The sequence below is a fragment of the Dermacentor albipictus genome, chromosome 2, assembly GCF_038994185.2.
Source record: "Dermacentor albipictus isolate Rhodes 1998 colony chromosome 2, USDA_Dalb.pri_finalv2, whole genome shotgun sequence".
Taxonomy (NCBI): Eukaryota; Metazoa; Arthropoda; class Arachnida; order Ixodida; family Ixodidae; genus Dermacentor; species Dermacentor albipictus.
The window spans coordinates 130224957-130235504 of NC_091822.1; the positions used below are offsets into that span (position 1 = coordinate 130224957).

Genomic DNA, 10548 nt, shown 5'->3' on the forward strand with positions numbered 1-10548 from the left:
CCGCGCATTGAACTCGGTAAAGAACACCTGCGCTGATTGAAACATTTGTGCACGCTTCAGTGCAGCCGCACCTGCCGGTATATATGAAGAAATAACATTGTTGCCGATGTATTTCCGTGAAGCCCCTGTGTACCTGACGTCAGCAGATATATATATATATATATATATATATATATCTTACGATATTTATTTATTGACGTAGGCATCGCGGCTCGCATTCATAGCTTGAATGCCATCGACAGTGACAACAAAATATCAGCGTACACGTCACGCTCCAGACAGTTGGAAGTATCTGCCATTCAAGGGTATAAAATGGTCACCGTTGCGTTCTGTAAGCATAGCTCTAACCGAAGTCACCGAATTCATTTCAAGAATGAGTTTCCACAAGGCTTTGCGATCGGCCATTTATGCAGCTGCAATACTTCACACGATGTAAGTAGCAGTCCACTCCAGGACGATATTGCACCGGTCCCTTATGCTCTACGAAACAATTACCGTTTTGCCGCCTTTCGTCTTTTGTATTGTGGTATCAGGGGAGCGAATTTTCTTTGGAGGAATGCGTGCAACTATTGTGTACCGGTCAGCCTGTTACGGTGCCTTCAATGTATACAGTGCCGCATCCGGGCCTACGTTAGTGCCTTTGCGCAATTGTGGGGTTACAAATACATATGAAGATAACAAGGTAGCTTGTTTATGGCACGTTTGACTTAGTACAAGGTTCCAGTCCGTGCACAGAAAACCTATGGTTAGACGCGTGGGTGCCCTAATGCTGCGTTTGGAGATAGGCGTGTTGAAAAATAGAAGTTCCTCTTTTACAAGAAATAAAAAATAGCTAAGCACCACTGCCACAAGCAAAGCGCGAGAGCAAGCTCTATACCTTAAAAGGCGGTGATGTGTGCAAAATACTAGAATAGGACGGTGCTTTCTCTAATTAAAGAAAAGATGTGCTTGCTGCAATTGGTGAAGAGATCAGGGGGAAACACGGCCACTATCTTAGGTTAAAATAAATAAATGGATGAAAGCATTTTCAGCGAAAACATTGCTTGAAAACATAAATCTCACTGCGAACAGCCTTGCTAGAAATGACATGTCCACACAAAAGATCCCTCCGCTGCTCATGTAGGGTGGGATAGCTTAATAAGCACCTTGGCCATGTGTCTATCACGCAACAGAGGGACCCGAACACCTGTTTGTGGTGAAAACATCAAGTGCCTGTTAGCAGAGTGCGCTGTTTATTCGTGATAGAGCATGTTTCCCTCTTTAAAACTGTTGTTATACGGTACATTTTTAGCATTATTGTTACTCTAACTACTACTAGTAGTAGTAGTAGCAGGAGTATTATGATTAATATTGTTACGAAAACATTATTACATGGCCTAACGTTGTTTATATACGCTACCCAGATGATTGCTGTGGTATGTATAGGTTTACTTAGCTTTCGAGGTTTGAGGTTGAGCTGCCGAGGAGCACAGCGGGTGACGGTATCGGACGTGCAGCAGTAAATACTCTGTGTGGCTGACACTACTGGCGGACAAGGCTAGCATAACGCAGTGTCGCCCACGGCGTAGCCGGTCGTAACAGCCTGAGGTTCCAGATTATATAAGTCAACTTTCTCGCAACATATGCATTTCAAGAATGCACTAGCCTTCGTACGAGAACACCGACACAAACTTGCGGCCATAGACTGAGATGGTATTTTGCAGCAACTTCGGCTAATTGGCAGAAGAGGGATGTGAGTCTGTCCGTGCCTGCTCTCGATTGCTGCTCAGCAAATGCTAGGCACCTTCCTAAGCAGCACGACCTCATATAGCGACAGTGAAAACAGCCCTTTTTTCCCTCTCTTGTGTCGTTGCAGAACTATGAGCGCAGGCTCAGCTGATTGTATGTGCGCGTTATATGGCATTTCACTAATCACCTTTATCTCCTCTAAGAGCGTTCCTCTTTTATATTCTAACGATGGCAATCTCTTTTCTTTTTTGCTCAGCATTATTTGCTTCAGTGAATCGTCCATTTTCCCTGAGGTTCTGGATCCCAAGTGTAATAACGAACGGGTAACGTGCACTTGATTTACCAAAAACTATTTTGCGGTTGCATAGGGCATGTTGGCGCGAAGCATGACATGCTCAGAGATTCCCTACTATTCATGCAGCGCTAGCATAATATCAGTTCGATAATATCAGTTCGAGTGCAAGCTTTCTAATTCGTGCTAAATAGGTAAATGTTATCACCGTTCGGTAACATGAACTCATCAAAACCATAACTCCCTCCGTCTTAGGTTAGTTACTGAGCCACCAAGGGATTGGTAAAGTCCGCCACAATGACTCGGCGCAATTGATGAGAAATGAAAATGACGCTTTGTTGTACATTCACACGTACACACAGATTATCCTTATCTGTTACATGGCTACATTTCAACTAAGTGTCAATTTGTACACACTGAGATCATGTGTGTATCGACACAAATGTACCTAAATGTATTGTTATTTATCGAACAAAGGTACCCGATCATGAACTGCACAGCATAGACCAATGATTGCTAGTGGAGTAACCGCATTTGAGGTAACATATTTTCCTAAGGTGGTCGGAACAGAGCATGAAACTAAGAAGTCACTTGTAGGTGGTAACATAATGTGTAAATGCTTCTAAAACTACATATAAAGCGACTTTCTATCCATCTTGCTCACTATCAATGTCAGTTTACATAGCCTAGAATCTGCCTGCTCAAAAATGAACCTTTTTAGGAAAAAGGTAATATTCCATCACAAGAGGACGTAATCTATGATCTGCGCTAGATCGTCACAGTTCTCGCGAAATGCATGTAGCGTCGAGATTTCTTTCCCGGCATGAACATTTTCGTCCAAGCTGAGGTAAGCTATAATATGCCTCATTGCTGTAAAAAATGATATTTTGAAAATTCAAAACGCTTGTCTAATTGAAGAAAATATAGAATATTACTTAAAAGAAAAGGAGATGTGGCGACGGTCAGGTAAACTGTAGGCAAAACGTATACCTTCTTTTCATGACAAACCCAACTGTTCTTCTGCTTGTCCAAGCGGTCTATCCCCAAGTAGTGAACTCAATAATAGTATGCTCCTAAAGCCACCTGAAAAGGGCTCGTTTATTGAATAAGACAAGGGGAATTTTTCGTCGTAGTCAAGTACAGCAGGAATCACCTGCCACGCCATCAAGAAAGAACGCTATGATTGTGCAGTGGTTCCCCTGAAATACTAGCCAGAGAAATCCATTTTAGAAGTGTCCTGTTTAAATGCAACAACACATTTTGTTTATCAAGGCGACTGGCTTTTTCAACAAATTTAGTGTCTTGTACCTAGGAACCTAAAAAGACCTAACGAGCGGAGCCTCTCTGCATATTAAGAACAATTAGCGCTATGGATACATTCAGTAGACAAGATACAACCTTTGAATAGGGATTCCGCTTGACAAATTACACATACATACTATTCTGCATCACTCTTATTGCTAGCCTAGGTGCATAAAATGCTACTACAATATTCATGCAACTGTTCGTGTTTTAATTATTACGGTCTAATAATTTTTAAGGCCGGAGGTGGGAAGGGGGTATTGCGCAAGAAAATGGTACGTTTTCTAAATTTTAAAAAACAACGTGGCCTGGGGAAGCCACTATTCAAAAAATGATCCATGTATATGTGCCGTTTTCCTACGCGTCTAACTATTATCGGACCCCAATTTCCTAATGAAGTGAAGTGGGATGGGTTGTAACAAGTGCAACAATGTAAACGGTGTTTCGTCAATTCGCATATACATTTGCCTTCTGAACACCTTTTTAAACATGCCCTCGACCAACCATCGGCCTTTATCGGAAAACGTATTCCGCCGATAGCATACGCAACTGTAAACATCTCAACGAAATTTTCAGTCGGGCTCAGGACGTGCATTTCGCAGCCGGAGCCCGAAGTTACCTGTTGCTCAAACATCCTATTTTCAGACAGAGGTCTTCTCATCTATTTCAAACCTGCCGGCGGCTTGCTTATGTCGCCAGCATGTGTCACTGGGAACTGCGGTACCATCCGTTAGGATGCCATTTTCTGACTATGATTTACTCTAGCTTGTGTCCTATTAGGTTTTCTTCGTCCTTGTTTCTTTGCGTGATGACGTAGTAATAACATGTCGAATCGTCATCTAAAGCAAACCAAAGTTATCCGGAACAGGAACAATGTTCAGAATATTTTCGACCAGAGGAAAAGTTTGAAAAAAAAAATGCCAGGGTCAGGAAGCCACACTAATTTAGCGGACACTCGCTTGTGCCTTCGAAAAATTACTTTCATGGTCTTCACTAACGTCCCGCCTATTCACAAAAATGTGAATGAAACTCACGTTCATGTAACTGAAATGAGTCTATATTTTAGGGAGTGTGTTGACCCTTGAGTGGTGTATGTATGTTACTTAAGAATGTTCGAAGCGGAGCATTTTATGCAGCAACGTAAAAAGCGATGGATGATATAAAGTCTTTCCTTTAAGCTGCCGCAAAAGCTTTAACTATGGATTTCTTTAGAGGAGCTCGAATATTGATTTTTGTGGCCAAATCAACTACGAATCGAATAGTACCAGAAGCCAATCAAGTTGAGTATCCAATAGTTTTCGGATAGCTTTAGAATATTGAACAGCCGTTAAAAAAAATTACCGACTATTACGTTACTTCCTAATGCGAAATTTGAGCGCAGCAAATAAGCTGTTTCACCTTTTCGATAGATTGAGGCAAAGAAATCGAGCAACACATGTATGCGCTATCACAGAATTTTTTTTTATTTTTCACACGTATTCCTTTAACAAAGACTCCACTAACAGTTCTTGACAGTCATGAAGGAAGCTTTGTGGTCGGAGAAATAGACTGATATATGTTCGACTTGGTACACCAATGCTTGATTCTCAAAGACGAGATCTATACAAGTGCTCTCTGATTGCCACCGCACAGGGCGAACGGCAGCGGCAATTTCGGCTCGGGCGGTGCACATATACAGATCCGCCGCCACCGATCTGGCTCTCTGATTGCCACCGCACAGGGCTTGCATTGGAAGAGGAGCGAAGAAAGGAATTAAGTTCGAGCCGGCGCTTTGACAACCGGAGACTCGCAGGAAGAGGGGGGCGGCGTGTACACCCAGCGGCAAACGATGGGGGCAGAAGCGCGCGCAGCAAGCGGACAACACGATAAAGGGAGGAGGGAAGAGATAGCAGCGACTGACTGATGCCTCTGACGCCGATAGTGAGTCAACCCCAGCTGCGGAGTTGGTTTCAGGGACAACGCCGCCGATGCCGACACAAACAATATGATACCCTCGCTTCCGCAGCGCTAAGAAACAGGTCTAGCCGTGGGAAGGTGGTCACGTATTCGTCGACGTGCCGGGGCCTACGTGAAATAACCGGCGCGTCGGCAACTGAAGAGCACCCTATCCGCCACACAAGAACAGGGGGGGGGGGACCCTTTCCTCCTCTTTCTGCATGGCGGCGACGGTGTTCTATGCAGTCACGTTATCTTGACTCTCTAGCGGCGTCAGCGGCATCCAGCGGTATCAGTCGGTCGCTCAAGCGCTGGGGGGATGAAAGGGGGGCGGAGCTGGTTACGAGGCCGACGACAACGCCGACGACGACGCGAAACCCAGGAACGGACGCCAAAGAGCTGCGCTCTAAAATACTTATAAAACGATGTTCACATCCCAGTATTCTTTGTGGTTAGCAAGTTTCTGTCACTACGAAGTACATAATGAAGCGTTGTTTATTAAAAGCACCGAGGAAGTAGGAGTAAGCAAGAAGTTTCTTGGCATGCACGAGGCGCTTCGGAAACTGCAACTGATCGCTGTAGAGCCTCTATAGCATGGCTACCTAATTGACGTAGCCTGCCCCACAGCGCAAGATCTGATGTGTTATGCCTGTACTACGCCAGCGAGGGTGACAGTTTATGGTACTTTTGCTCCAATTTTGCGTTTATTTTAGCATAGTTGACGTTTTCAAACAGTGCAAAAACATGAAACAAATATACGCATTTGTGAATAGCGTTTCTTCGATTGGAACACCAAATTGAATAGGACTCTATTCGGTTTAATATAATTGCAAAGTTTCGAATACTCACCCACGCCTACATTTTTTCAGCGCGCAGCACCGCATACACAAATCCACCGCAACTGGCTCATACGCGAGTTATTATGTCGAGAATCAATAATGTGATGTCACCGCACAAAAAAAAACATTGCTGACCCAAAAAAAAAGAAAACTTACGGCTTCGAAACCATTGGTAATGAAAAAAGAAAGAGAACCCAGTGATTCCCATTCACTACAGCGACTGAATGTGTGAACCATTTTGTCTCGGAAAAGAATTTGTAGCCATGCCGTCCATTAGTCACCAGCCCTGCAGCTTTCTAGAACGCACAGCGAACGGAAGTGCTCGCCGCATTGGGACAAGACATAAGGAGCTCCGAAGGATGAATACATGACGTTTACGAGTCCTCTGAAGCTTTCGCCAATGCCTTGTGCCCTTTATCCACTCATTCTCCACAACACCTGCAGAAACTGTGGCTTTCTGTGCCGAGGCGACGCCGAGCGCTGCTGTCGTAAACATACGCAGCGCAGGCCAGCTGACGTAAGCAATGGAAGCGTCGCCTCGCGATCAAATATGGCGCCGCCTGAGGGAGCAGGGCTTTGATGTCTATAGGATGCGGTACGCACACTGTTCATGCATGCTGTTAGCCTTTGCATTTTCTATTGTTTCTCAATCAACTTGTAATATTTGAATGGTGCAGGGTGCGCCATTTTTTCTCACACGTAGTTTCTTAATATCACAATTTCTAGAGAAATACTACATAAATAAGAAAAAAATTGGTACCGCGGGCATGGGATTGCTAATAGCGCAGACATGAAATGTAAACGTCACCATATTATATTTCCTTTCTTATATGTGATAGCTGTCTGGTCATTTATGCAGTCAGAATATAAATAATAAACTACCTGTAAAGTACTAGGTTAGTAATGTAAAATTATAAATTGCCCCACTCTTGCAAATTTAACTCGATCAGAAAAGTTAGGAACCTAAAACTCTAGTGCTTGCACCATTCCTTGCAAGAACTTGCCAGCTTTTTCTCATCATTTTATTTAAAAGCGTAGATTACACTTTTACTCTAAATTAAAATATAGAATAACACATTCTTCATATTTTTTCTTAGCAAACGTTCACAAATGAATTGTGCATATTAATTATGCTCTGTGAGCGTTATCTTATGGCAGTGACACTGGCTATGTCCTGTACCTATTGAAACAAGAACGACAACCCGGCAGATCATCAGCAGAAACTTTTTCCATAATACCGTAGGTTTCCTGCGCTGTGCAGCCTTTTGCTTAACGCGAATCCTGCTGCCTGCTCCAGTAAATATAGTTCAAAAAATAACAAGCTCTCATCATTCACCACTTTCGCATCAGCTAAAACCTGCCTCGAAACGAAACGAAGGCCCGTGTATATAAGAGAGCCGAAGGATTGTTATTTTGTTGCAAGTGAACGAGGACTGCGAACACACACGGAATGTTGCGGCATTGCTTACTCTGGTGCATTATCTCAAATCATTTATTGTCGATCTCTTTTTCAGTGTGGCCTTTACAACAATTTCACATGTTCTAACAGCACTTGCAATTGCACCTACACGGATAACCCAAATAACGGCTCGTGCATTGACGTGTCGGATTACGATTACGAATGAAGCTACGCCGCAGCATTTTTATTGAAATAAAGCTGTGAATGTGATGTATCGAAGGCACTCATCTGTATACGTCTAGTGGGCATGCATACGGGTTGCAGAACTTGCCTCGCCGCAGTCGCCACGGTAATCCTCCACAGGTGTTCAAACACGGCAGGAGGGCTCCGTTCTTTGGTTAACCACTTTGTCTAAACAACATCGTGTAGACGCACCGGCCGGTACCATCTGGAAATGAATATTTTCAAAATAAAACTCTCCACGCAGGGTTTAAGCGTTCATTGGAGAGCTTACATTTGTCTACATTCATCCTAGAGTGAAAGAGAAATGGTGGGGGAAAGGTAGGGAGGGTAACCAGAGAGATTTCGTTTTCCCACGCTTCAATAGGGGAAAGATGAGGAGAAAGGAAATATGGAAAGAATAGAAGAGTGATAAAGCAAAGGCACGAAAAATAAAGCAAATGGGGAACATGCGTGAGGACAATTCTCTTTAATGGGCCGCATTATATATTCTAATAATATGACACCCTAGTCAAACACTTTCATGGTGTCTATCGATCCCCCTAACCTTCGTTACAAACTCGGGGCAAGAAACATTTTCGAAAAAACGTTTAGGGCTGTGCGAAGATTCGAAACTTTTAAATAACGAATCGAATCGCGTACTATTTGATTCAGTCTTGGAATAATAGTGTCATTATTCGTAAATGAAAATATTTTCCTCATACATTCCAAATATGTCAAAACGACAACTGTGCCAATATAATATCAGAGATAATGCACAGAAAATGTTTGCCCCCGTGGGCGTAGTATAGACATAAAAGAGAACTTGTGCAGCGTAGCACACTATGTCACTTATGTAGCCATAGCTACTTATATTTCAGAGTTTACCCGCCGTACCTTTGTTAGCGTTATTGCAGGGGCACAAAATTCATAAAAAGAAATACGCAGTCTTGCGGCCAACCAGATCTGGTAGTTAACAAATTCCATTAGGAAGGTTTCTTGGGAAAAAAAAAACTTCTAAAAAGGTACGTCCTGGGTGTGTATGGCCAAAATTTATACTTGTGATCCAAGCGGGACGGCAGACAATGCGCTGGTTGTCGATAATCTGAAGCATTGGTTCCAGTTTACTTGTTATCAATTCAGTTGAATAATTTAAGTCTAAGATTACGGCCTCACCCATTAAAATATTGCAGACCTCTCTTCATGTCTCTAAAACTTTCAGATTGATCATGATTCCCCAAAACAAATCTGGCTAAAATAGAATTAACACACTCAAGTTCATGAGTGAGTGAGTGAGTGAATAAACTTTTATTTGGTCCAGCAAAGCGCGATAAAACGCGCACCTGGCTAATCCCACGATGGGACTGACAGATCTAGTCTGCCGGCCCGATCGCGGGCGCGCTGGACGGCCAGGATTTGATCCTCAAAGACGGGACTTCGCAGGAGGGCGTCCCACTCTTCCTTGGTGAACTTCGGGCCCAGCGACCCGCATTCCCAGAGCATATGAGGCAACGTAGCTACCTCACCACAGGCCACGCAAGAACAATTGGTATAAACCTCTGGATATATGCTATTAAGGGTCGCCGGATTTGGGTACGAGTTCGTTTGCAGAAGTCTTAGTGTGACCGCCTGCGGCCTGCTTAACTTGGAGTGAGGCGGGGGGAAAACCCTTCTCTCTAAGTAGAAGAATTTAGTTATTTCGTTGTGTGTGAGAGGAGCGTCTCGGTGTCCGGGGAGAGAGTCACCCGACCCGAGGGCAGCGCGGTCTGTAAAGCCACGCGCAGCCTGGTGGGCAGACTCGTTGAGGTTCAGAGGAACCCCCTCAATCGCCCCCACGTGTGCAGGGAACCAAAAAATCGAGTGCATGGAGGTGTTGCCGTGTTTGGCGCCTTTCAGAATTTGAACTACCTGCCGGGCTACCCGGCCTTTCTGGAATGCCCTGATGGCGGCTTTCGAATCGCTATACACCCTGTCTCTCCGACCGTCTTGCATGGCGAGTGCAATGGCCACTTGCTCGGCCACCTCTGGGTTCGTCGTCCGGACGGAAGCACAGTTGATAACTTTACCCAGTGTGTCAACGACGGAAACTGCAAAAGCCTTGCCGTTTCCGTCGTTGACACACTGGGTAAAGTTATCAACTGTGCTTCCGTCCGGACGACATGAATCTGAACCTTTTGTAACGGGTCCCACACAGGACAGGCATATTCCAAAATATATTCCATGGGCAAACACTGCTCTCTTCTAAACACAACCGCAACCGGGAAATGAGGGTAAAAAAAAGCGGTTTGAAGAAGTCGCTGAAAACTCTCAGTGACTAAACCATCAGCGACTGCTAAACCATCATGGTAGATTTGGCGGACTAACTTTCTCGCTGCCAAATAGTTTCATATATGCTTTCGGAACCTCTTTTTATTAGCAGAGTGAGTAGCCAAGTCCTAATAATACATTTTTCTAGCTTTTCTCAATTTTATTTGATCAATTGCCGTCAAGTCCTTGAATATGCCGACGTTGTTTGTATATTTATTTGGCGGTGTAGGAAGAAAGTCCTCGTACATATTTTTGATAATCCCAACAAGCTGCCCATTATTCCAAAGCTTCTTCCTCTTGTTTAATTTATTGCTTGAGACGCTCTAAACGCAATGCTAAATGTGACAAGTAAAGCGCTTTTAGAACATTTTCCATACCTGATCCACGCTTGCCTCGTCCGCACTACATTAAAATGACGGAAGTTGATTTTCAAGATGTGTTTATATGCCATCGCAGTTCTGTTTACTGTAGCAGCTTGAGTTAGCTTACCCACAAAAGCGTTATTGCTGCCAATACCAGGAATAATA

At 43.9% G+C, this 10548-nt stretch overlaps 1 long non-coding RNA gene across 1 annotated transcript; it reads left to right on the forward strand.

Annotated features, from left to right (window-relative positions):
- Window positions 1-265: 265 nt before the first annotated feature.
- Window positions 266-7763, forward strand: LOC135912513 (uncharacterized). The gene is made up of 3 exons (XR_010567705.1): window positions 266-432; window positions 1985-2051; window positions 7611-7763. It is a non-coding gene; the product is annotated as an uncharacterized lncRNA (long non-coding RNA).
- Window positions 7764-10548: the final 2785 nt, after the last annotated feature.